General features: G+C 43.7%; 1 protein-coding gene and 7 non-coding genes across 8 annotated transcripts in view; 5 read left to right on the top strand and 3 right to left on the bottom strand.

Annotated features, from left to right (window-relative positions):
- The window catches only part of CHCHD5 (coiled-coil-helix-coiled-coil-helix domain containing 5), a 73307-nt gene that overhangs the window by 25983 nt on the left and 20608 nt on the right, over positions 1–26716 (bottom strand). The window lies entirely within an intron of this gene.
- TRNAV-AAC (transfer RNA valine (anticodon AAC)) lies at positions 3155–3227 on the top strand. The gene has a single exon. It is a non-coding gene; the product is annotated as a tRNA-Val (tRNA).
- On the bottom strand, positions 4243–4314 carry TRNAH-GUG (transfer RNA histidin (anticodon GUG)). Its single transcript has one exon. It is a non-coding gene; the product is annotated as a tRNA-His (tRNA).
- TRNAV-CAC (transfer RNA valine (anticodon CAC)) lies at positions 7981–8053 on the top strand. Its single transcript has one exon. It is a non-coding gene; the product is annotated as a tRNA-Val (tRNA).
- TRNAV-AAC (transfer RNA valine (anticodon AAC)) lies at positions 18031–18103 on the top strand. The gene has a single exon. It is a non-coding gene; the product is annotated as a tRNA-Val (tRNA).
- On the bottom strand, positions 19716–19787 carry TRNAH-GUG (transfer RNA histidin (anticodon GUG)). The gene has a single exon. It is a non-coding gene; the product is annotated as a tRNA-His (tRNA).
- TRNAV-CAC (transfer RNA valine (anticodon CAC)) lies at positions 23438–23510 on the top strand. Its single transcript has one exon. It is a non-coding gene; the product is annotated as a tRNA-Val (tRNA).
- On the top strand, positions 25548–25620 carry TRNAV-AAC (transfer RNA valine (anticodon AAC)). Its single transcript has one exon. It is a non-coding gene; the product is annotated as a tRNA-Val (tRNA).

Here is a 26716-nt window from a genome sequence, read left to right as displayed (position 1 = left end):
TCCTGCAGGCTCAGAGAGCATCAGTGTCAGCGCAAACTATCCGTCGACATTTAAATTAAATTAAATGCTATGGCAGGAGACCCAGGAGGACCCCACTGCTGACACAGAGACATTAAAAAGCAAGACTACATTTTGGCAAAGTGAACTTGAGTAAGCCAAAATCCTTCTGGGAAAACGTCTTGTGGACAGATGAGACCAAGATAGAGCTTTTAGGTCAGGGGTCCTCAAACTACGGCCCGCGGGCCACATGCGGCCCGCCGCTGCCTGGGACATCCCTGTGTCCCGAAAGATGTTTTCGGGACACAGGGATGCGCTCTCGGATACCCCGCGTTTACTTTAAAAACACAGGGGCCGCCGGGAAGGTGGCACACGCAGGGACATCACTGACGCCGTGCGTGCGCTCATAGCAACATAGTGCGGAGGAGCGGGGCAGCGATGAGGACGTGCGCTGGCCAGCTAGGTAAGTGTTATCAGCGGCACGTCAGCTTCGGTGCTCCGACCACCGCTCCTTCGGTCCCGGGACTTACTGCTATGTCCGGACCGGAGAAGCGGTGGTCGGAGCACTGAAGTGGAGCAGGACACAGGCATACAGCCTCCAGCCATACACTCTATGGCTGGAGGCTGTATGTCTGTGGAGGAACATACTGCACCTAATGTGGGGGAACACTGCACCTAATGTGGGGAGCTATACTGCACCTAATTTGGGGGATCTATACTGCACCTAATGTGGGGAACTGTACTGCACCTAATGTGGGGGAACTGTACTGCACCTAATATGGGGAACTATACTGCACCTAATGTGGGGAGCTATACTGCACCTAATGTGGGGAACTATACTGGACCTAATTTAAGGGGAACTATACTGCACCTAATTTGGGGAACTATACTGCACCTAATTTGGGGAACTATACTGCACCTAATGTGGGGGAACTATACTGGACCTAATTTGGGGAACTATACTGCACCTAATGTGGGGGAACTATACTGGACCTAATTTGGGGAACTATACTGCACCTAATGTGGGGGAACTATACTGGACCTAATTTGGGGAACTATACTGCACCTAATTTGGGGAACTATACTGCACCTAATGTGGGGAACTGTACTGCACCTAATGTGGGGGAACCATACTGCACCTAATGTGGGGGAACATGCTGCACCTAATGTGGTGAGCTATATTGCACCTAATTTGGGGATCTATGCTGCCCCTAATGTGGGGGAACATTATACTGCATCTAATGTGGGGAGCTATACTGCACCTAATGTGGGGGAACATTATACTGCACCTAATGTGGGGGAACATTATACTGCACCTAATGTGGGGGAATTGTACTGCACCTAATGTGGGGGAATTGTACTGCACCTAATGTGGGGAAATTGTACTGCACCTAATGTGGGGGAATTGTCCTGCACCTAATGTGGGGGAACTGTACTGCCAACCCTAATGTGGGGGAACTGTACTGCCAACCCTAATTTGTGGGAACTACAACCTAATGTGGGGATCTACACTGCCAACCTAATGTGGGGGGAACTGTGCTGCCTACTTAAAGTGGTAGTCCACTAATAAGATATATAAGTGTGCATAGGAATTTGTTCATATTTTGATATCTATAGTCCGGCCCTCCAACGGTCTGAGGGACCGTGAACTGGCCCCCCGTTTAAAAAGTTTGAGGACCCCTGTTTTAGGTAAAGCACATAATTCTACTGTTTACGGAAAACGGAATGAGGCCTACAAAGAAAAGAACACAGTACCTACAGTGAAATATGGTGGAGGTCAATTATATTTTGGGGTTGTTTTGCTGCCTCTGGCACTGGGTGCCTTGAATGTGTACAAGTCATCATGAAATCTGAGGATTACCAACGGATTTTGGGTTTGCACTGTACAGCCCAGTGTCAGAAAGCTGGGTTTGCGTCCAAGATCTTGGGTCTTCCCGCAGGACAATGACCCCAAACATACATCAAAAAGCACCAGAAATGGATGGCAACAAAGCGCTGGAGAGTTCTGAAGTGGCAGCAATGAGTCCAGATGTAAATCCCATTGAACACCTGTGGAGAAATCTTAAAATTGCTGTTGGGAAAAGGCGTCTTCCAATAAGAGAGACCTGGAGCAGTTTGCAAAGGAAGAGTGGTCCAACATTCCGGCTGAGAGGTGTAAGTAGCTTATTGATGGTTATAGGAAGCGACTGATTTCAGTTATTTTTTTCCAAAGAGTGTGCATCCAAATATTAGGTTAAAGGTGCCAATAATTTTGTCCAGCCCATTTTTGGAGTTTGGTGACATTATGTCCAATTTGCTTTTTTTCCTCCCTTTTTTGGTTTAGTTCCAATACACACAAAGGGAATAAACATGCGTATAGCAAAACATGTGTTACTGCAATCCTTTTCTGTGAGAAATACTTCATTTTCAAGAAAAATTCATGGCCATGACTATAGATATATATATATATTACTGATATACAGACTACCTGATATAACCTCTGTTGTTTTTTTCTACATTTAATTTGATGCTATCTGGGTAAAACAAAAACATATAAAGGGAAACATTCACATCCTGATCGGTAACCTGGGGCTATATGGGTAAAACAAGAATAATTTACAGAGAAAAATTCAGACCTTTAACATTCACTTGATGAAAATAACTTATTGCAATAATTATAACAATTGGATCTTTACAGATTATGTAAAATAATCCGAGATCTATTGACGTCTATAAAGAACATCACAGCTAGTTTGTTAAAGCATAAATTTCAAGATTACCTCTCATGATCTTGATAAATGTTATAATCCTCCCAGTTCACTGCCCCCATCATGACAAACCACCCCCTGCCTTTATTTTTATTATTATTTAGTTTTCTACCTTGATATTGCTCTGTATTTTCTGCACAGTCTCAGTCAGATTCACAGACAGGGAAGGGGCGTTCCCCAGCAGCCGTGACATCATCTGAAGCCATACAGGTGAGAACTTCCTCCCTCACTCTGCTACACACAGCCCAGAGCAGTTCAATGTAAGATGAGCTATGATTGGCTAAGGCTGGACAAAGTACATTAGAAAGATTTTTTATTTACCATAAGGAGAACAATAGCAAAAATTATTTTATTGAGAGTGCCCATTTCAGCCATTGGGACAATATGAATGGGCAGTTTAACATACGGTAGTTTCTGTAGTGTAGTGGTTATCACGTTCGCCTAACACGCGAAAGGTCCCCGGTTCGAGACCGGGCAGAAACACTTTTTTTCTAGCCGCATGAGTGACAGAGGCAGATGTTGTTAGATGTCATCCCAAAATACAACTTGTCTCCTGTACAGAGAACAGATGAGACAAGTGAGAAATATTCCGGATCCGCATCGATTAAGAGTATTAGACAGATTACAAGACAACGTCCTTCCACACTGCTTGGGTTCACACCTTGTCACATCCCGTGTGTTCTGTCCCCAATGGACTTGTTGTCTCCAATGTTTCAGCACAAAGAACTGTAAGGCTATGTTCACACGGTCAAAATTTTTGCAAAATTTCCGCCCGGAAAACACGGTGGCCAATCCCAATATAAATTCTGTTAGTGTTGGAAACAATGCATTTCTGAGGGGATTCCCCCAAAACAATCATGTTCCTTCTTTCGGCAAAGACCAGAATCAGAATGTCCCGGCCGAAACATCTGCTGAGGAAATTTCCCAATGCAGCAGAATCCCTTTGAAAACAATTCTACTAAACGGATCATACTAACAAACGGATACAAACTGATGCTATATAAGTGGCATACTTTTGCATCAGTTTTTAACCCATTTGTATCCCTTATTGTCCGTATTTATTTTTGTCTGGCTATTTCCCGGTTGCTCACACCTCTTCTGAGCAGGTTTAGAAGTAATAATGGATCAAAAATGGATTGGAAAAAATGGATGCAAACGAGCAAGACATTACAGTCTCAACCGTTTGCCATAGACTTCAATATTAAATTTATTATATCCGCTTCTCTTCCGGGTTTTTTTTGACGAAAAAAATACTGTATTCCCCGTCTTTTTACCTGTCAGAAAAAAGGAATAGAAACCAAAAGGGTGAAAATGGATGACAAAGGATTGTAAAACAATCCTACTGACATCAATGGGATCCATTCACAACCGTTTGCAAAAAGCTTGAAAGGATTTAAGATCGATGATGAAATAACGGGGACAGACGTCAATGAGAACGAGCCTTTACTGCTTTATTTACATTTTAGACCAAGGAAAAATTATAAATAAAAACTAAAAGTGCCGTGACCCGGATTCGAACCGGGGTTGCTGCGGCCACAACGCAGAGTACTAACCACTATACGATCACGGCTGGCTGCTGGAGACCACACGATTGTAAGGTTCTTCTAGTGACCTAAATCCAGGTCTGGTCCAGGGGTCAAGTCCTGGGGGAAAAGTGTGGGAGCTCATCCAAGATTACCACTCAAGGGCTGCTAATAGGAACAGTGTTCCTGCTGTGGAAAAAGTGTGGGAACGTTGTTCCCATGCGTTCCTGCAAGACTAGAGCCCTGGTCTGGTCATAGCGGATATTGGCATGCTGGCTGCTGATTTAACCCTATGTGGTCTACAGTGAAAACAAGATGGGCATGGTCATTCTTCCGGCTGTGGAAAGTGTGGACAGTGCAGCGGATCTCATTGACAGCAATGGGATGGATTTACAACCGTCTGCAAATGGCTTGAACAGATTTAAAGGGGTATTCCAGGAAAAAACTTTTTTTTTTATATCAACTGGCTCCAGAAAGTTAAACAGATTTGTAAATTACTTCTATTATAAAATCTTAATCCTTTCAATAATTATCAGCTGCTGAAGTTGAGTTGTTCTTTTCTGTCTGGCAACAGTGCTCTCTGCCGACATCTCTGTTTGTCTTGGGAACTGCACAGAGTAGAAGAGGTTTGCTATGGGGATTTGCTTCTACTCTGGACAGTTCCCGAGACACGTGTCATCAGAGAGCACTTAGACAGAAAAGAACAACTCAACTTCAGCAGCCTATAAGTACTGAAAGGATTAAGATTTTTTTATAGAATTAATTTACAAATCTGTTTAACTTTCTGGAGCCAGCTGATGTATATGTATATATGTAGTGAATGCGTATATGTATGTAGTCAATGGCCCTCATTTACTATTGCAAACCCGACATGTTTTGTCGGGTTGTGCGCCAGATTCTGTCGCATTGCCTAACCCGTTGTGATGGCACAAGTAGGTGGTAAGAGGGGGTCCAAATCCAAACACTTTTCCCAGCCTAGTGCCGCGGAAGAAATTTTACAAAGTATGTCGTCCGCCATTGCCACAACACAACCTGTAGGAGACTCTATTTCACCAAACTCACCCAATAAATTTGGCATAGATATTTTGAGTTTAAAGTGAATAAAAAAGGTTCTTATATGCGTTTTTTTGGTCATTATTCTTTTTATATTTAAAATAGAACTTTAAATTACCTTTTGACAAGCAAAGGGTAGAAGAGTAGAAGAGGTTGATTGTGGCAATCAGTGTCAAAAGAAAAAAGGCAAACAAAATAAAATAAATACAGACAGTGCACAAAAGTAAGCATTAAAAATTGAATAAAGTAGTTATAACACACTTTCACAAATAAAAAACAAAAAAACAAGAATACCATTAATAAAAGGTTAATTTAAAATGAATATTTAGAGGATTAAAGGTACTGTATTTTTCGCCCTATAGGACGCTCCGGCATATAAGACGCACCCAATTTTAAATGAGGAAAATCTAGAATACAATGTAAAGTATAGGTCACAGTGATCTTCAACTAGCGGACCTCCAGATGTTGCAAAACTACAACTCCCAGCATGCCCGGACAGCCAACGGCTGTCCGGGCATGCCAGGAGTTGTAGTTTTGCAACATCTGGAGGTCCGCAGGTTGAAGACCACGTGTCCCCGCCGCTTCGGACCCGTCACTGGTCGTCACCGCTGCCCTGGATGTTGCCCTCCATCGCTGTCGCCACATCCCCGGGGTGTCCCCGTCGCTCCGGAACGTCTCTGCTGCCCGGTATCCTCGCTCTCCGTCGCCGCCATCACGTCGCTACGCACGCCACTCCTATTGGATGACGGGGCAGCATGCGTGACGATGAAGGAGAGCGCCGGCCATGCAGGGGATCCCGGCTTGGAGCAGACACCGAGGAGGCAGGTAAGGGTCCCTCCCGGTGCAGTCGGGTTAGTGTCACTTTCGCTTCAGACGCGGCGGTCATCTTTGATCGCTGCGTCTGAAGGGTTAATACAGGGCATCACCGCGATCGGTGATGTCCTGTATTAGCCGCGGGTCCCGGCCGTTGATGGCCGCAGGGACCGCCGCGATAGGTGTGTAACCGCCGTATAAGACGAACCAACTTCCCCCCCCCCCCCCCCCCCCCCCGTTTTGGGGAAGAAAAAGTGCGTCTTATACGGCGAAAAATACAGTATTTTAGTAAGCCAGGAATGTGCTGGAGTAAATTTAAGCAAAGTTTTCCTCTATAGTTTTCCTCGTAGCACATTACCTGGCAGATTTCTTACAGCTGCAAATGCGCTGCGTACGCGCAGTGTGTGACCCTTCCCTAAAGCTGCATTTTGACGCTTTCCATAAGGCATTAGTAGAACACAATATTAGATTATAAATAAATACATATATATATATATTATTTTTTATTTTTTTTAAATGCCGCTTTTTAATTTTTATTTTTCAAGGTGTGAACACAGCCTTAATTTTTACAACACTGTTTTCCAACCAGGGTGCCTCCAGATGTGCTGCAAAACTACAACCCCCAGCATGCCCTGACAGCCAACGGCTGTCTAGGCATGCTGGGGGTTGTAGTTTTGCAACATCTGGAGGGCTACAGTTTAGAGACCACTGTATAGGGGTTTGCACAGGGTGCCTTCTGAATGATTTCTGAATTCTCCCGGGCATACAGGTACGCCCTTTGTCCTTAAAGGGGTACTCCGCCCCTAGACATCTCCTTTGGATAGGGGATGTCAGATCGCCTGGGTCCTGCTGCTGGGGACCCCGGGGATCGCTGCTGCAGCACCCCGCTATCATTACTGCGCAGAGCGAGATCGCTCTGCACGTAATGACGGGCAATACAGGGGCCGGAGCATCGTTACGTCACGGCTCCGCCCCTCGTGATGTCACGGCCCGCCCCGTCAATACAAGTCTATGGGAGGGGGCGGAGCCATGACATCACGCTGCGCCGTATCGTCTGTCAATACGCACAGAGCGAACTCGCTCTGTGCTGTAATGATAGCGCGGTGCCGCAGCGGGGATCCCAGGGCTCCCCAGCAGCGGGACCACGGTGATCTGACATCTTATCCCCTATCCTTTGGATAGGGGATAAGATGCCAGGGGCGGAGTACCCCTTTAAGTACCCTTGGTCCCTAAGTGGTTAAAAAGAGACTCATAGGGATTACCAACCACACTTACTTCTGTCCTTCCAGCACACACATTTGGGTCACCAACAGACAGCAGGAAGTTTCTGTAGTGTAGTGGTTATCACGTTCGCCTCACACGCGAAGGGTCCCCGGTTCGAAGCTGCTGGGGACCCCGCTATCATTACTGCGCAGAGCGAGATCGCTCTGCACGTAATGACGGGCAATACAGGGGCCGGAGCATTGTCATGGCTCCGCCCCTTGTGATGTCACGGCCTGCCCCGTCAATACAAGTCTATGGGAGGGGACTTGGCGGTCGTCACGCCCCCTGCCATAGACTTGCATTAAGGGGACGGGCTGTGATGTCACGAGGGGCGGAGCACTGACGTCACGCTGCTCCGTATCGCCCGTCATTACGCACAGAGCGAACTCACTCTGTGCTGTAATGATAGCGGGGATCCCCAGCAGCGGGACTGCGGTGATCTGACATCTTATCCCCTATCCTTTGGATACCCCTTTAAGTACCCTTGGTCCCTAAGTGGTTAAAGAGAGACTCATAGGGATTACCAACCACACTTACTTCTGTCCTTCCAGCACACACATTCGGGCACCAACATACAGCAGGAAGTTTCTGTAGTGTAGTGGTTATCACGTTCGCCTCACACGCGAAAGGTCCCCGGTTTGAAACCGGGCAGAAACAACTTTTATTTTTTCTTTGCATTTTCTGTCACTTCATTCTGATCTCTTTTCTTACCAAGTAGCAGCTACTACTGTCATCTTCTGCCCCTGAAGGGATTGCAAAAGGGTCATTTGAATAGCTAATAAAATTGCTAAATGTTCCTCATTCTCATCTATAGATGAAGAGGTTTTTTATCCACAGGATAGGAAGGCCACCAGTGGTTTGTTTTTTATTTTTCCCTGAAAAACCTCTATAAGTGAACGTTCACACGTGCAGATCTTTTGCAGTGCGGAAAATCTACCATGGCTAAAACTCACAGCGGGAAACTAGCAAAAGATTCGACCATGTGAACATAACCTACAGAAATGACAATTAATGAAAAATATTTTGTGGTGTTAACCTTTAAATGGACAATAAATGGAGAGACTGACTGTAGTTTTCTTCTATGGACAAAATACAGGAAGTCAAGACAAAACTCCTGTCTCCGTGGACAATTGTTTTCCTCTCATGTCTCCTTATGAAACACTGAGGTGTAAATAGTCGCACTAATAGCTTTTCGTGGTGTTAACTATATTATATGGAATGTTGGAGTTTCCAGCAGAAGTCCATGGGTTGCCGGACAAAAGTAGATACTTAACGGGGTGCCAGCCGGGGGTGAATGAAATAGCGGAAATCACTTGTGAATAGATAGAGACAGCAGAACTTTTATTAGGTTACACTTGACACATTTCGAGGGGCATCTGCCCTCTTCCTCAGGTCATTGGATATGTCAACTTTAGATATATATATATATATATATATATATATACACAGTCATGGCCGTAAATGTTGGCACCTCTGAAATTTTTCAGGAAAATTTGAAGATTACTAGAAGTATTTCTCACAGAAAAGGATTGCAGTAACAGGTTTTGCTATACACATGTTTATTCCCTTTGTGTGTATTGGAACTAAACCAAAAAGGGGAGGGAAAAAAGCTAATTGGACATAACAAACTCCAAAACTGGGCTGGACAAAATTTTTGGCACCCTTTCAAAATTATGGAAAAATAAGATTGTTTCAAGCATGTGATGCTCCTTTAAACTCACCTGGGGCAAGTAACAGGTATAGGCAATATGAAAATCACACATGAAAGCAGATAAAAAGGAGAAAAGTTCACTTAGTCTTTGCAGTGTGTGTCTGTGTGTGCCACACTAAGCATGGAGGAGAAGAGAACTGTCTGAGGACTTGAGAACCAAAATTGTGGAAAAATATCAACAATCTCAAGGTTACAAGTCCATCTCCAGAGATCTAGATTTGCCTTTGTCCACAGTGCACAACATTATCAAGAAGTTTGCATGGGATAGGGACCCCTCCCACTATCCCCCACCGAACACCCCATAATAAGACACTAACTACTGTATGGTATGAAAGGCCACGGACATATTTATTGAGGAAATAGAATAAATAACTTTATTAATAAATAAATAAATAATAATGACATCAATAAATAAATCTATAAATAAATCAATAAATAATTAAATACCATCTAGTTTAAACTCAATCAGATAACCGATAATAAAACCATACAAACCACAGTATACTTCCACCGAAGCTGTCCATCCAGCATGACTGGACTAACAAGGAATGCCCGACCCCAAAGCCGTGGCCTGTTCTAAAATATTTTGCAACCCAACATTAAAAATATCAACCCCGATCTCAGAAAGGTGCACATTGTCAGACCGATATAAACCTTTATGAAACCCTTCTAGGTCAATATGTCTATAAGAAAAACCACCAATCTTGACCATGAAGGACTCCATGCCCTTATTAAGGCGTTTGCGCATTCTGTCCAGAAAGCGAGATTTCCGAAATGACCATTTCAGACGAGGGACAATTTCTGAGAAGACTATGACTGCTGAAGGAAACAACTCTTGAAGGGCAAACAAGGTTTGTTTAAAATTTTGAAACAATATCGCAGTATTCTTATTCCCAACATCGTTGCCACCTGCATGCAGTACTAGAACATCAGGGCTAGGCCAAACAGAAGCTTTATTAACACATAAATCAAAAAGCTCCTCCCATTTCAAACCCCTAACCCCTCCCCAAAAAACATAGACCTTATCAAGCGGAAAATTCAGGTTAAGCCCGTATGGTCTATTAACAGCACGACTGCGGGCCCAATAGATGAAAGAATGGCCCATGATCCATATGATTTTAATGGGCCCATCTAAAAAGAACAAATTAACTGTTAATCAACAAATCAGGACGTATGTAAATTTTATATCTATCCGATTGCCACCTGCCTAAAGATTTTATAGTGTCTACAGGCAAGCCAACTAAAGCCGCTTCCGTGGCGGCTCCTATTCTAAATGAGTGGGAGCTAAATTTATAAGCTGACATACCCAAGTGGGCCGCACACTTATCTAAAATGTATTTGAATTGGAAGATCAAAGATGAACCGTCTCTATGAGCAAAGAAACTAGGATTAGCTATTGGGCGTGAAGCAAGAAGCTTTGAAACCATCTGAACTGGGCACAAACTGTTACCTGGTAGGTTAAAAATATGTAATTGTTTGCCCCTGGCCAGCTGATCCGTTTTAGATTTCCTAATATGAATAACTACCTTGGAAGGAGCTATAACAATATCTGACACCAGAAGTGAAGATGTGGATTGCCTATTTTTAGCCGTAAATTCACCCACTCTTAGCGCCCCAAAGAAAGCGACCACGAAGGCCGTTTGAAACAACAGACATTCATAATTATCAACACAAACCGCTCGACATGCCTCAGTGAACTTATCTAAAGTTGAAAATACTAACGGTCACCTCTGGTCCTTCCTGTTATTAGCCAATCTGTATCCCTTTAGTACTTGTTTAACCTGATAAAACAAGGTAATAGGTCGGATACCCAACAACCTTTGAAAGAAGGCAATGCCCGAAAGAACATTGGATACATAACTCGGGGAGTATTTTTTAACTAGAATATCAGCTAAAAATGTCAATGTACCATTAACATCAGAGTAAGAAACCGGAAAACCATTATCTACACAAAACGAGCACCAATATGACCAAAACTTGCAGTAATCACTGTAAGTTTTGTCTGATATAGACTTCCTGGCATAAAACTGTATCAGTCCCACACTAGGTCCCACAAGTGACATGGACATGGTATACCCTCCTTGTCTGCATCCGGGCGTAAGAGATGAAACCTGTGAAACTGTCCCCGTGAAAGAGAGTCAGCTATACAGTTAGTGGAACCTTTAATATAAACTGCTTTAAGCCAAACATTCAAACGCAAACAAAGTAAACCAAATGTCTCAACAGTTTAATTACTGGGTCAGATTTAGAAGCTAAACAGTTAATGGCAAATGCCACCCCTTTGTTATCTGTGTGAATCACTATTCTCTTATCCCTAAAAACCGGGCCCCAAACAACTAAAGATACCACTACTGGGAACAGTTCTAACAACACTATATTGCTAGTGAAACCTGCTTCCAACCATGAAACTGGCCAAGACTCCGCTGACCACTGACCTTTGCAAAATGCACCAAAACCATATGACCCTGCTGCGTCCGTAAACACCCCAATATGAGAAAGAGACTAAAAATCTGCCTGCCATAATGAAGCCCCATTAAAGCTAGCTAAAAATTCAGACCATAATGACAAATCATCTTTCAATGACCTATCCAGCCGAATGTGGCTTGTAGGAGACTTACACCCTCTGGTTGACAAGTATAGCCTTTTAGAAAAAAAAACTCTGCCCATGGGGATCACCCTTGACGCAAAAACCAGTAAACCCAGCAGCCTCTGCAATACTAGTGTAACCTTCTTCTGCTTTAACAATCTATTAATAATATCCTGCATGAGCGCAATCTTTTCCTGAGGCAAGGAAAACAACATTTGCAAAGAATCAATTCTAATTCCTAAAAATATCAGAGACTGACAAGGCAAAACAGTTTTTTCAGCTGCTAACGGTATACCAAAGGAGCTACAAACCTTAACATAAGCATTAAACAAACTAAACACATCCGAACTATCCTTTTCACCAATAAACAAGAAGTCATCAAGATAATGGATCATCTCACCAACCCCACATTCTTGTCTCACTGACCATTCTAAGAAGGAAGCAAAAGACTCAAAATAAAAACATGATAATGAAAACCCCATGGGCAGTGCCTTGTCAAAATAGAATTTACCGTCAAAATGAAAGCCCAGGGAATTAAAACCTGACTCCCTGACCGGTAATAATCGGAACGCGGAATCAAAAGATGCGTATTCTACTGTAAAATCGACTGCCTTGACCTCATCATTAAGGGAAGACTTCACTGGAAAAGATAAATGGTGAATAAGTCTAAATTCCCCAGGATCGTTTTTTGGTACTAAACCTGGAGGTGACAACCTAAAATCCTTAAACGGGGGAGAATCAAAGGGGCCCTCTACCCTGCCTTCCGCCACCTTCTTTTCTATCTTCTTCCTAACAATATCTGCATTAATGTGAATGGATTTCAAATTGTCGACCCAGGTGCATCCTCTGCCTAAAAACTCGGGGTCGAAAAAACCTCTGGAAAAACCTTCAATGAGCATGTTAGCCTTCTGTGAATCTGGGAACCTGCTTAAATAAGGCAACATGCTTGCCAGCCTCACCGGCGACAATGCTCCTTGAAACCGTCTCCTTGGTGGAAGGGATGCCCTGGGTCGACATGTTGATTCTCTTAAAACATTTGCTGACTGGGTGATTACCCCCGCAATGTGAGCACTCTTGTCGATATTTACAGCTGGCCTGCCACCGGCACTGACTCTTGTTAAATGCAAAACACACTCCTTTGCGAAAGGAGCCCTAACCAGTGGAAGGCAAGCTGCGAGATCTTTGAGGCAACATTAAATTTAGCCACAGGCCCACATCTTTTTGACCCCATTTAATATGCGGATGCACAGCAATTTTTTGACGGAACATCTTGTCATAATTGATCCAGGCTACACCTCCAACATTTTTGTATGCCTCCAGAATTATGTCCAGGTGCTGAAATAGGGAGGAGCAAAGATTTGGCTTTTTCTTGCCAAGGACTGCTGCAAAAAGCCTGTAACCAATTATGAAAAGATTTGATTGGTTGATATTTCCTTTTCTCCTCCTCCTTCACATCTTTTTTACTATCACTACTCTTAACAGGATCTTTAAAAGAGGGTAATAAAGAAAATATATCAACATATTCCCCCTTTCAAATTTTTCCTTTATGGCAGGTAACAGATGAAAACCTAAGGGGGATATGTCGCATGTGATAGCTTCTTTTAAACAAGCACTAGGGACTGAAGTAGAAATATTCGGCTGTAATTCACTAATGGAATCTGCCGGACCAGCCGCTACACCACTAATTATAGAGGCCCCATCCTGAGACCCCTGATTAAACATGGGAACTGAACTAACATTTACCTCTGATGCACTACTACCCAAAGTCGCAGCTGCAGTTCTAGGGGACTGCGCTCTGACCCCACCAACTGGGGCCTGATGAGGAGCCCAAGCCGCACTAGCCCCTGAGTGTGCCCCCAAATTCTGCTCCCTGGCTGACAAGGCCGCTAGCATGTTTAAAAAGGCTGCCATACCCGCCAGTACACCTTGTCCAGGGGATACCCCATCCCACCTGGCAGATTCCCTAACATGGGAAGCAAGATGAGCAGCATCGTACTCACCAGGAAATGCTCTCACTGTCACTGGGGCTCCTGGCTCGGCTCTGGCTCCTGGAGAACCGGAACGCTGGACACGGGACAGGGGGGGCGGGGGTCCTCTTATTCACTGCCCGGCTGGAGCTGGCGACCTCAGGCGACGAACCTTTCCTCTTGGTCCTGATCACGTTCCTGAGCGAGCGCCGGAGCTGGCTGGGAGAAACAGGCGAATCCTCCAGTCTTGCTGTGGGGTCCCGGGCGGAAACAGATCCTGCCGGCACGTTCAGGGCAGCTCCGGAAGACGCAATGAGGTCTTGGCTGGGCTCCACCCCATCCACTCCGCCGGAAGGTCCCGGAAGCACCACGGGAGGAGATAGCAGGGACTGCTCAACGGTAATAAGCTCGCCTGGCTCAAGCACACCCGCCGTAGAGTCCGCCACTATGCACCGGCAAAGCCAGTCTTCACCTCCAGGGCCGGAGGCACGATCCAATAACCGTAAGTAGAGGTCATTAATCACGGAACTGCCCGTCGAAACTGCGACACTATCCGAGGCCCTTAACATCTTCCCTGACTAGCAGAACAGCCGAAGCAAGGGATAACCAGGTTCACTTATCTTCTTTTCTTCACAGAATGTGACCGCGCACCACTCTGCACCTGTATATATTTACTTGAAATTCCCACCGTTAGAGGAATCAGCCAAACAGCAACAGGACTCTGCTAATCTGCCCAGCAACTCGCCGGCCCTAAGAAAGAACTCGAGAGAAAAGGTTAGAAAGTTAACTGTTTCAACACCAACTGATTAAATATAATTATTATCCATATTAAACGGGGGGAAGGAGAGGGGCCCATCCCATGGGGCCCCTGCATTACACTCCTGGGCCTTGTCAATCTCCCTGGGTGTGGACGGAAGAGAAAAATTGATGAAAGGTGTCAATGCAGGATAGTCCGGATGGTAAATAAGCAGCCCCAAACAAGTTCCCAAGATATTCAAGCTGTCCTGCAGGACCCCACTGCTGACACAGACATAAAAAAACAAGACTACATTTAGCCAAAGTGAACTTGAGTAAGCTAAAATCCTTCTGGGAAAATGTCTTGTGGACAGATGAGACCAAGGTAGAGTTTTATGGTAAAGCACATCATTCTACTGTTTATTGAAAACGGAATGAGGCCTACAAAGAAAAGAACACAGTACCTACAGTAAAATATGGTGGAGGTTCAATGATGTTTTTGGCGTTGTTTTGCTGCTTCTGGCAATGGGTGCCTTGAATGTGTGCAAGGCATCATGAAATCTGAGGATTACCAATGGATTTTGGGTCGCACTGTACAGCCCGGTGTCAGAAAGCAGGACAATGACCCCAAACATATGTCAAAAAGCAACACAAAAAGAGAGAAACACAGCCACACAACCACCATTTGTAATTTGATCTACTTGCTTCTCAGCATAATTTCAAAAACTAACAGGTTGTTAGTATACATTTTGATCAAAAAGTACAAAGCCCACTCGCTACGTCAAGGCCACCTCGTTAGAGTGGGTCCCTAACCTGACACTGGTGTAGCCCCCGGTGACGACCACTCCTTTTTTTTTTGTTTTAACATGTGTCTGCACTCTGCCCCACCCCCTCAGTCCAACCCTATATAAGTAGTAGTTAGCTACACAAGGGCCTTTTCTTTCCTAGCAGCCTCCCAGTCTGACTGGGAGCACATAGTAAGTGAGCTATTACACCCTGTTCACACTGGTGTGGTGCTGTGCGGCGTCCGTTGCTGCTGTGCCGCTGTGTCTGTGGGGAGGTGCGACCCTGATTTGAGTGGGGTTGGGGCCGCTCTGCCAGTGGGTCGTTCCCCCTGTGGGCACTGGTGTCACGGCGGTGGTGCCCAGTGCTACACCATTTTATGCTAGGGACATTAGGGACCCACTCAAATTAGGTGGCCTTGACGTGGCAAGTGGGCTTGTACCTTTTGATCAAAATGTATACTAAAAACCTGTTAGTTTTTGAATTTATGCTGAGAAGCAATTAGATCAAAACACAATATGTAGATGTGCGACCATGCCTGTTTTTTCTACCTGAATTCACAATATGTCAAAAAGCCCCCAGAAATGGATGGCAACAAAGCGCTGGAGAGTTCTGAAGTGACAGCAATGAGTCCAGATCTAAATCTGCTTGAACATCTGTGAGAGATCTTAAAATTGCTGTTGGGAAAAGGCACCTTCCAATAAGAGAGACCTGGAGCAGTTTGCAAAGGAAGAGTGGTCCAACATTCCGGCTGAGAGGTGTAAGAAGTGTTACGCCGAGCGCTCCGGGTCCCCGCTCCTCCCCGGAGCGCTCACAGCGTTCTCCTATTCGCAGTGCCCCGGTCAGACCTGCCGACAGGGTGCGCTGCGATAATGTTCCCAGACGGGATGCGATTCGCGATGCGGGACGCGTCCGCTCGCGATGCGCATCCCGACTCGCTTACCAGACCCGTTCCCCGTCTGTGCTGTCCCGGCGCGCGCGGCCCCTTCTTTTTTTCCTCCCTTTTTTGGTTTAGTTCCATTACACACAAAGGGAATAAACATGTGTATAGCAAAACATGTGTTACTGCAATCCTTTTCTGTGAGAAATACTTCATTTTCTAGAAAAATTTCAGGGGTGCCAACATTTATGGCCATGACAATATGTGTGTGTGTATATATATATATATATATATATATATATACATATCTATATTACTGATATACAGACTACCTGATATAACCTCTGTTTTTTTTTCTACATTTAATTTGATGCTATCTGAGTAAAACAAAAACATTTATAGGGAAGCATTCACATCCTGATCGGTAACCTGGGGCTATATGGGTAAAACAAGAATAATTAACAGAGAAAAATTTAGACTTTTAACATTCACTTGATGAAAATAATTTAGTGCAATAATTATAATAATTGAATCTTTACAGATTATGTAAAATAAACCGAGATCTATTAACTCCTTCAGGACGTAGGGTGTACCTGTACGCCCTACGCCCGGTGTTTAAAACGGCGTGACCCCGCATCACACCGGGTCGGTCCTGGCTGCTAATCATTGCCGGGACCCTGGGTTAACAGTGCGCGACATCGATCGTTGTGCCGCGCGCTGTTAACCCTTCAGATGCGGCGATCAAAGTTGACCGTCGCGTCTGAAAGTGAACGTAAATGCTTCCCGGCAGCTCAATCGGGCTGAACGGGACATCGCGATAAAATCGCGATGCTCCGATCAGCTGGGACGCAGGCAGAGGTCTCCTTACCTGTCTCCGTGGCGTCCGATCGTTGATTGATTGCTCCAAGCCTGAGCTACAGGCTTGAGCAATCGAGCCCTAATCTGACTGATCCGTGCAAAGCTGTGGCTTTGCAGGGATCAGCATAGGAGATCAGTGTGTGCAGTGTTATAGGTCCCTATGGGAGCTACAGCACTGCAAAAAAAAAGTGAAACAAAAAAAAGTTAACAAAGTTCATTTAACCCCTTCCCTAATAAAAGTATGAATCACCCCCCCCCTTTTCCCATAAAAAAAAAACTGTGAGAATAAAAATAAACATATGTGGTATCGCCGGTCAATGGCGTGCGCGCAAAAAAATTCCAAAGTCCAAAATAGTGTCTTTTTGGTCACTTTTTATATCATGAAAAAATGAATAAAAAGCGATCAAAAAGTCCGATCAATACAAAAATGGTACCGATAAAAACTTCAGAACACTGCGCAAAAAATGAGTCCTCATACCGGCCCGTTCTCGGAAAAATAAAAAAGTTATAGGAGTTAGAAGATGAGAATTTTTAACATATAAATTTTCCTGCATGTAGTTATGATTTTTTTCCGCAGTACAACAATATCCAACCTATATAAGTAGGGTATCATTTTAACCGTATGGACCTACAGAATAAAGATAAGGTGTCATTTTTACCGAAAAGGGGTTAAAGTCTATAAAGAACATCACAGCTAGTTTGTTAAAGCATAAATTTAAAAGATTACTTCTCATGATCTTGTTAAATGTTATAATCCTCCCAGTTCACTGCCTCCATCATGATAAACCACCCCCTGCCTTTATTTTTATTATTATTTAGTTTTCTACCTTGATATTGCTCTGTATTTTCTGCTCAGTCAGATTCACAGACTGGGAGGGGGCGTTCCCCAGCAGGCGTGACATCATCTGAAGCCATACAGGGGAGAACTTCCTCCCTCACTTTGCTACACACAGCCCAGAAAAGTTCAGTGTGAGATGAGCTATGAAGGCTGGACAAAGTACATTAGAAATATTTTTTCATTTACCATAAATACAGTAGCAAAAATTATTTTTATTGAGCGTGCCCATTTCAGCCATTGTCCCAGTCCGTATGAATGTAAATCACCACATGGCAGTTTCTGTAGTGTAGTGGTTATCACGTTCGCCTAACACGCGAAAGGTCCCCGGTTCGAGACCGGGCAGAAACACTTTTTTTTTTTCTAGGCGCATGAGTGACAGAGGCAGATGCTGCTAGATGTCATCCCAAAATTACAACTTGTCTCCTGTACAGAGAACAGATGAGACAAGTTCAGAAATATTCCAGATCCGCATTAAGAGTATTAGACAGATTACAAGACAGCGACCTTCCACACTGCTTGGGTTCACACCTTGTCACATCCCGTGTGTTCTGTCCCCAATGGACTTGTTGTCTCCAATGTTTCAGCACAAAGAACTGTAAGGCTATGTTCACACGGTCAAAATTTTCACAAAATGTCCGGCCGGAAAACACGGTGGCCATTCCCAAAATAGGTTCTGCCAGCGCTGGGACTGCTCAGAAATGCGCCTTCTTCATAGGGAGCAATACATTTCTGAGGGGATTCCACCAAAAGAATCATGTTCCTTCTTTCGGCAAAGACCGGAATCAGAATGTCCCGGCCGAAACATCTGCTGAGGAAATTTTTCAATGCGGCAGAATCCCTTTGAAAACAATAGAACTCTGCTGCAACAGAATCCAAAGGATAGGGGATAAGATGTCTGATTGCGGGGGTCTCGCCGCTGGGGACCCCCGCAATGTAGCATGCAGCACCCACCTGTAAGCACTGCAGGAAGCACTGGAGGTTATCAGTGTTACGCCTCCTGACCACGGGGACGGAGTGTCGTGACATCACGACTTCGCCCCCGTGTGACATCACGCCCCGCCCCCTCAATACAAGTCTATGGGAGGGGGCGTGACGGCGGGACCCCTGCGATCGGATAAGATGTCTTGGGGCCGGAGTACCCCTTTAACCTCTTAAGGACGCAGGGCGTACCCGTATGCTCTGCGCCCGGGGTTTAAAACGGGGTCCCGGCTGCTATTCATAGCATAGTGGTCAGAAGATGACAATTTTAAACTTATACATTTTCGTGCATGTAGTTATTCAGAAGTACGACAAGATCAAACCTATATAAGTAGGGTATCATTTTAACCGTATGGACCTACAGAATAATGATAAGGTGTCATTTTTACCGAAAAATGCACTGCGTAGAAACGGAAGCCCCCAAAAGTTACAAAATGAAATTGCTACTAAATGGATCATACTAACAAACGGATGCAAACTGATGCTATTTAAGTGGCATACTTTTGCATCAGTTTTTAACCCATTTGTTTCCCTTATCGTCCGTTTTTATTTTTGTCTGGCTATTTCCCGGTTGCTCACACCTCTTCTGAGCAGGTTTAGAAGTAATAATGGATCAAAATGGATTGGAAAAAATGGATGCAAACGAGCAAGACATTACAGTCTCAACCGTTTGCCATAGACTTCAATAATAAATTTATTATATCCGCTTCTCTTTCGGGTTTTTGACAAAAAAAAATACTGTATTCCCCGTCTTTTTCCTGTCAGAAAAAAGGAATAGAAACCAAACGGGTGCAAATGGATGACAAAGGAATGTAAAACAATCCTACAGACATCAATGGGATCCATTTACAACCGTTTGCAAAAAGCTTGAACGGATTTAAGATCGATGATGAAATAACAGGGACAGACGTCAATGAGAACGAGCCTTTACTGCTTTATTTACATTTTAGACCAATGAAAAATTATAAATAAAAAGTAAAAATGCCGTGACCCGGATTCGAACCGGGGTTGCTGCGGCCACAACGCAGAGTACTAACCACTATACGATCACGGCTGGCTGCTGGAGACCACACGATTGTAAGGTTCTTCTAGCGACCTAAATCCAGGTCTGGTCCAGGGGTCAAATCCTGGGGGAAAAGTGTGGGAGCTCATCCAAGATTACCACTCAAGGGCTGCTAATAGGAACAGTGTTCCTGCTGTGGAAAAAGTGTGGGAACGTTGTTCCCATGCGTTCCTGCAAGACTAGTGCCCTGGTCTGGTCATAGTGGATATTGGCATGCTGGCTGCTGATTTAACCCTATGTGGTCTACAGTGAAAACAAGATGGGCATGGTCATTCTTCCGGCTGTGGAAAGTGTGGACAGTGCAGCGGATCTCATTGACAGCAATGGGATGGATTTACAACCGTCTGCAAATGGCTTGAACAGATTTAAGAAGGGGCAGGAAATAATGCAGGAGTTTGTGTTTAATGTATCATATATATGGTGAGTGTGCACATTAGTAAGGATGGCACAAATGTGTGTGCACTAATATGTAGTGAATGTGTATATGTATGTAGTGAATGTGTATAGGTATGAGTGCATCCATGTAGTGAACGTGTATAGGTATGAGTGCATCCATGTAGTCAATAAATGTGTATATGTAGTGAATGTGTATAGGTATGCAGGCATGTAGTCCATGTGTATATGTCTGTAGTGAATATGTATATATTGAACATGTATTTGTATATAGTGAACGTGTATATGTATGTAGTGAATATGTATATGTATGTTTGCATCCATGTAGTGAATATGTACATGTATGTAGTGAATATGTACATGTATGTAGTGAATATGTATATGTATGTAGTGAACGTGTATTTGTATTTAGTGAATGTGTATATGTATGTAGTGAATATGTATATGTATGTTTGCATCCATGTAGTGAATATGTGTATGTATTGTCGTGCTTTTGTACACCCTAAAAATGAATCACTATGTTTTAATATGTTTCATAGCATAATAGCATGATGTCAGCCATTTTGTGTATGTTCTGAAATAGACCAAAATTAATTCTAAAGTCCTTCTCTGTATAAATGCCGGGGAGTAGAGATGTCTACTTAGCGTATTTATGGTGTTTAGAGAAGGGACTGATAAGGGGTCTGGTTACACTCTCTAGACGACACTACTAAAATTCAACCAAGTAAAGGGGGGTGAGATAACGAACTGTGAAATAACTATGTCTCATCCAAATGAACATTAGTTCTTTCTATATATAAGGTAATCCGTATGAAATATGATATTGTCATATACAGTTAGTATTGTAAAGGACATCAGTATATATCATCTTATATATGATTCTCAAGTATAGACTTTGAGAATGAGTCTTTGTATAGGGCCAGTGAATGTTATTGTAAATAACAATCAATTACCAAGACAAGACAGAGAGATTCACACATCTGTGGGGAAGAGACTTCCATGACTCTTATCTCTCTAATACATTTAGGATGTCTAATTGGAGACTCTATGTCTATGAGAATCCAGGCTTTGATTACTTATAGATGTCAAAAGTAATCCCTGTTTGATAATCTAGTGCTCCATATTTCAAGTGTGGAATGTTGGTTTAAGACCAATTATTGACAGTTAAAGGACGTCTGCAGCATGATTAACACTTATTCCCTATCCACAGGATAGGGGATAAGTGTTTGATTGAGGGGGGTCCGACCGCTGGGACCCCCTGTTATCTCCTGTACGGGGCCGCGGCTGTCCCGTGCAGGGGGCGTGCCAGGCGCAGCCTGACGTTGCAGCCGGCATGCCTCCTCCATACATCTCTATGGGAGAGGCGGGGAGGCAGCGTTTGTGCCTCCCCGTCTCCCCCATAGAACTGTATGGGGACGGGGATGAGACGGGACGTCACCGTCGACCTCTAGGTCAACGCTACGCGCCTTAGCGCTCACCATGAGCGCTAATGGCGGCGCCCCATTAGGGAGATCGCGGGGGGTCCCAGCAGTCGGACCCTCCGCAATCAAACACTTATCCCCTATTCTGTGGATAGGGGTTAAGTGTCATACCAATGTTGTCCTTTAACCCTTAATAGTAATGATGCTAATTGATTATGCAATAGCAACCCCTAGCGGATGGGTAGGTGACATTACACTGACAGGAAAGGCATTCTGGGTATTATAGTGATGTCAGTCATTACCATATGTACACGCCCAACCTGCATTCATTGGGGAATTCCAATTTAGGAGGGTGTGTCTAACTAATTAAAAAGTCTGGTAAACCAGATGTTGGAGACTGGGAACTGAACTAGACTGGAGAATCTGATCTGAACTATAGACTGTAGGCTGAAAAAAACACACAAAGACAAAGGAAAGAGGTCCACAAGATGGAAGCCATGAAAGCCATGTGAGATCCCAGCAGTCGGACTGATCACACGGTACCAGACCAATGGCTGTCCCTGACGATGAGCTGGACCGTTCAGTGTTCCTAAGAGCTGAAAGAAGGTTCTTACATAAACTTGGTAAGAGGCACAAAAATGGTATTCCATTTAATTAAGACTAATTGGGATAACGTGGATGGGATTATACCATTTAGATTGGCGAATAAAATAATTAAATAAAATTATTATCTCCATATCGAGATTATAGTTTTAGGATATTGTGAGACTTCATTCTACCTGCAGAAGAATCAAAACTCATAATCTATTAAATTAAATAATTGCTTAGATATTGATAGAATTCCTAATCGCCAAGCTAAGTGTTATAAATATATTTCCCACACAAGAAACTTGTTTCAAGTTCTTCCTCCTAAAATATAGAACAAGATCATATATCTCTGCTAATTGTCTTAATAGTCTTACCAAGATCATGTATAGAAAATATTACAGAATGGGGCAGAAGTATATCATAGTTCTTCCATGTTTATATCTTAGATGGATTTCCCCATTCTTGGAGTCATGTGATTTGTAGTGGTTAGAACAGGGGAGGGGAGTGTATTTAGCATTTCATATTGATATGTCTATGATTAGATATTGCCCACCTTGATATCATGAGGTTCCTCTGAATAGAGTGATATGCAACCTTTTTCTTATATGATATTCCTACCCTAGGAGCTTTTGTTTTATTTTAACAAGTTACTTACTACTCACATGTATTGTGTGAATCTCTCATTTGCATATATCATTGTGTTCATTACTCATTTATGTTTATAATCTTATAACCAATAAATCTGCATACTTTTATAATACCTGTGTATATTGCAAAACTACATCCTTAAGCGTTAATGTCATCCCGTCATAAAAAGAACTTGTTGATATCTGAGGAAATAGTTGGACTCAGATGTGACTTGTATTGATTAGCCTTGTCTACAATTCACCAGGTCATAATTTTGATATTTTTGATAATTTTTCATAATTAATAATTTTTATGACCATAATTCATAATTTAGTTATTACCGCATGACAATATGTACGTGTTTCAGTACACCCCCCCCCCCAGGAGTTTGCACGGGGTGCCTGCTGAATGATTTCAGCAGGCATCCCGGTCCGCACCACCCCCCTCCCAGTGAGCGGCGGGGACTGGAATTCGCACGGGCGTATAGGAAAGCCCTTTGTCCTTAAGTACCCTTGGTCCCTAAGTGGTTAAAGAGAGCCTCATAGGGATTACCAACCGCAGTTACTTCTGTCCCTCGAGTACACACATTCGGGCACCAACAGAAAGCAGGAAGTTTCTGTAGTGTAGTGGTTATCACGTTCGCCTCACACGCGAAAGGTCCCCGGTTCGAAACCGGGCAGAAACAACTTTTATTCTTTCTTTGCATTTTCTGTCACTTCATTCTGATCTCCTTTCTTACCAAGTAGCAGCTACTTGTGTCATCTTCTGCCCCTGAAGGGATTGCAAAAGGGTAATTTGAATAGCTAATAAAATTCCTAAATATTCTTAATTCTCATCTCTAGATGATAGGACGGCCACCAGTGGTTTGTTTTTCCCTGAAAAACCTCTATAAGCGAACGTTCACACTTGCAGATCTTTTGCGCTGCAGGAAACTGGAAAAAGATTCGACCATGTGAACATAACCTACAGAAATGACAATTATTGAAAAATATTTGGTAGTGTTAACCTTTAAATGGACAATAAATGGAGAGAATGACTGTAGTTTTCTTCTATGGACAAAATACAGGTCAAGACAAAACTCCTGTCTCTGTGGACAATTGTTTTCCTCTCATGTCTCCTCATGAAACACTGAGGTGTAAATAGTCGCACTAATAGCTTTTCGTGGTGTTAACTATATTATATGGAATGTTGGAGTTTCCAGCAGAAGTCCATGGGTTGCCGGACAAAAGTAGATACTTATCGGGGTGCCAGCCGGGGTGAATGAAATAGCGGAAATCACTTGTGAATAGATAGAGACAGCAGAGCTTTTATTGGGTTACACCTGACACATTTCGAGGGGCATCTGCCCTCTTCCTCAGGTCATTGGATATGGCAACTTTAGAGGTATATATTTATATATACACAGTCATGGCCATAAATGTTGCCACCCCTGAATTTTTCTGGAAAATTAGAAGATTACTAGAAGTATTTCTCACAGAAAAGGATTGCAGTAACACGTTTTGCTATACACATGTTTATTCCCTTTGTATGTAAACTCACCTGGGGCCAGAAACAGGTGTGGGCAATGTAAAAATCACACATGAAAGCAGATAAAAAGGAGAGAAGTTCACTTAGTTTTTGCATTGTGTGCCTGTGTGTGCCACACTAAGCATGGGCAACAGAAAGAGGAGAAGAGAACTGTCTGAGGACTTGAGAACCAAAATTGTGGAAAAATATCAACAATCTCAAGGTTACAAGTCCATCTCCAGAGATCTAAATTTGCCTTTGTCCACAGTGCGCAACATTATCAAGAAGTTTGCAATCTCCCTGGGTGTGGACGGAAGAGAAAAATTGATGAAAGGTGTCAATGCAGGATAGTCCGGATGGTAAATAAGCAGCCCCAAACAAATTCCCAAGATATTCAAGCTGTCCTGCAGGCTCAGGGAGCATCAGTGTCAGCGCAAACTATCCGTAAACATTTAAAAATGAAACAAAACGTTATGGCAGGAGACCCAGGAGGACCCCACTGCTGACACAGAGACATAAAAAACCAAGACTACATTTTGCCAAAGTGAACTTGAGTAAGCCAAAATCCTTCAGGTAAAATGTCTTCTGGACAGATGAGACTAAGAGAGTTTTTTGGTAAAGCACATCATTCTACTGTTTACTGAAAGCGAGTAAAACAAGAATAATTTACAGAGAAAAATTTAGACTTTTAACATTCACTTGATGAAAATAAATTAGTGCAATAATTATAACAATTAGATATTTACAGATTATGAAAAATAAACCGAGATCTATTGACGTCTATAAGAAACATCACAGCTAGTTTGTTAAAGCATAAATTTAAAGATTACTTCTCATGATCTTGGTAAATGTTATAATCCTCCCAGTTCACTGCCCCCATCATGATAAACCACCCCCTGCCTTTATTTTTATTATTTTTTAGTTTTCTACCATTGCTCTGTAATTTCTGCTCAGTCTCAGTCAGATTCACAGACCGGGAAGGGGAGTTCCCCAGCAGGCGTGACATCATCTGAAGTAATACAGGGGAGACCTTACTTCCCTCACTTTGCTACACACAGCCCCGAGCAATTCAGTGTGAGATGAGCTATGATTGGCTAAGGCTGGACAAAGTACATTAGAAAGATTTTTTATTTACCATAAGATAAAATTTTTTATTGAGAGTGCCCATTTCAGTCATTGTCCCGGTCCACATGAATGTAACATTTACCACATGGCAGTTTCTGTAGTGTAGTGGTTATCACGTTCGCCTAACACGCGAAAGGTCCCCGGTTCGAGACCGGGCAGAAACACTTTTTTTTTTTCTAGGCGCATGAGTGACAGAGGCAGATGCTGCTAAATGTCATCCCAAAATACAACTTGTTTCCTGTACAGAGAACAGATGAGACAAGTTCAGAAATATTCCAGATCCGCATCGATTAAGAGTATTAGACAGATTACAAGACAGCGACCTTCCACACTGCTTGGGTTCACACCTTGTCACATCCCGTGTGTTCTGTCCCCAATGGACTTGTTGCCTCCAATGTTTCAGCACAAAGAACTGTAAGGCTATGTTCACACGGTCAAAATTTTCACAAAATGTCCGGAAAACACGGTGGCCATTCCCAAAATAGGTTCTGCCAGCGCTGAGACTGCTCAGAAATGCGCCTTCTTCACAGGGAGCAATACATTTCTGAGGGGATTCCCCCAAAACAATCATGTTCCATGTTCTTTCTTTCGGCAAAGACCGGAATCAGAATGTCCCGGCCGAAACATCTGCTGAGGAAATTTCCCAATGCAGCAGAATCCCATTAAAAACAATAGAACTCTGCTGCAACAGATTAGATAGCAGGCTAAAGAAAACACTGAGGGGAAAAACCTGTTTAGTCCTGGGTGGCCCAGCATACCGTATTTTTCGCCCCATAGGACGCACCGGCGTATAAGACGCACCCAATTTATAGGTGCAAAATCTAAAAAAATAAAGATTTTGAACCCAATAGTGGTCTTCAACCTGTGGACCTCCAGATGTTGCAAAACTACAACTCTGAGCATGCCCGGACAGCCGTTGGCTGTCCGGGCATGCTGGGGTTTGTAGTTTGCAACATCTGGAGGTCCGCAGATTGAAGACCACTGCATAGGAGGTAATACTCACGTGTCCCTGCCGCTCCGGACCCGTCACCGCTGCCCTGGATGTCGCTCCATCGCTGTCACCGTGTCCCCGTCGCCTTGGAACGTCTCTGCTGCCGGCCGGGTATCCTCGCTCTCCGTCGCCGCCATCACGTCGTTACGCACGCCGACGCACGTACGCGACGCCGTGATGACGAGGAAGGAGAGCGCCGGCCATACAGGGGATCCCTGAACGGAGAAGACACCGAGGAGGCAGGTAAGGTCCCCCCCCCCCGGTGTCCT

This window comes from Hyla sarda, chromosome 4, assembly GCF_029499605.1.
Source record: "Hyla sarda isolate aHylSar1 chromosome 4, aHylSar1.hap1, whole genome shotgun sequence".
In the NCBI taxonomy this organism is placed as follows: Eukaryota; Metazoa; Chordata; class Amphibia; order Anura; family Hylidae; genus Hyla; species Hyla sarda.
Note: the sequence above shows the minus strand (reverse complement) of the source record. Positions and strands in the feature narration are given on the sequence as shown.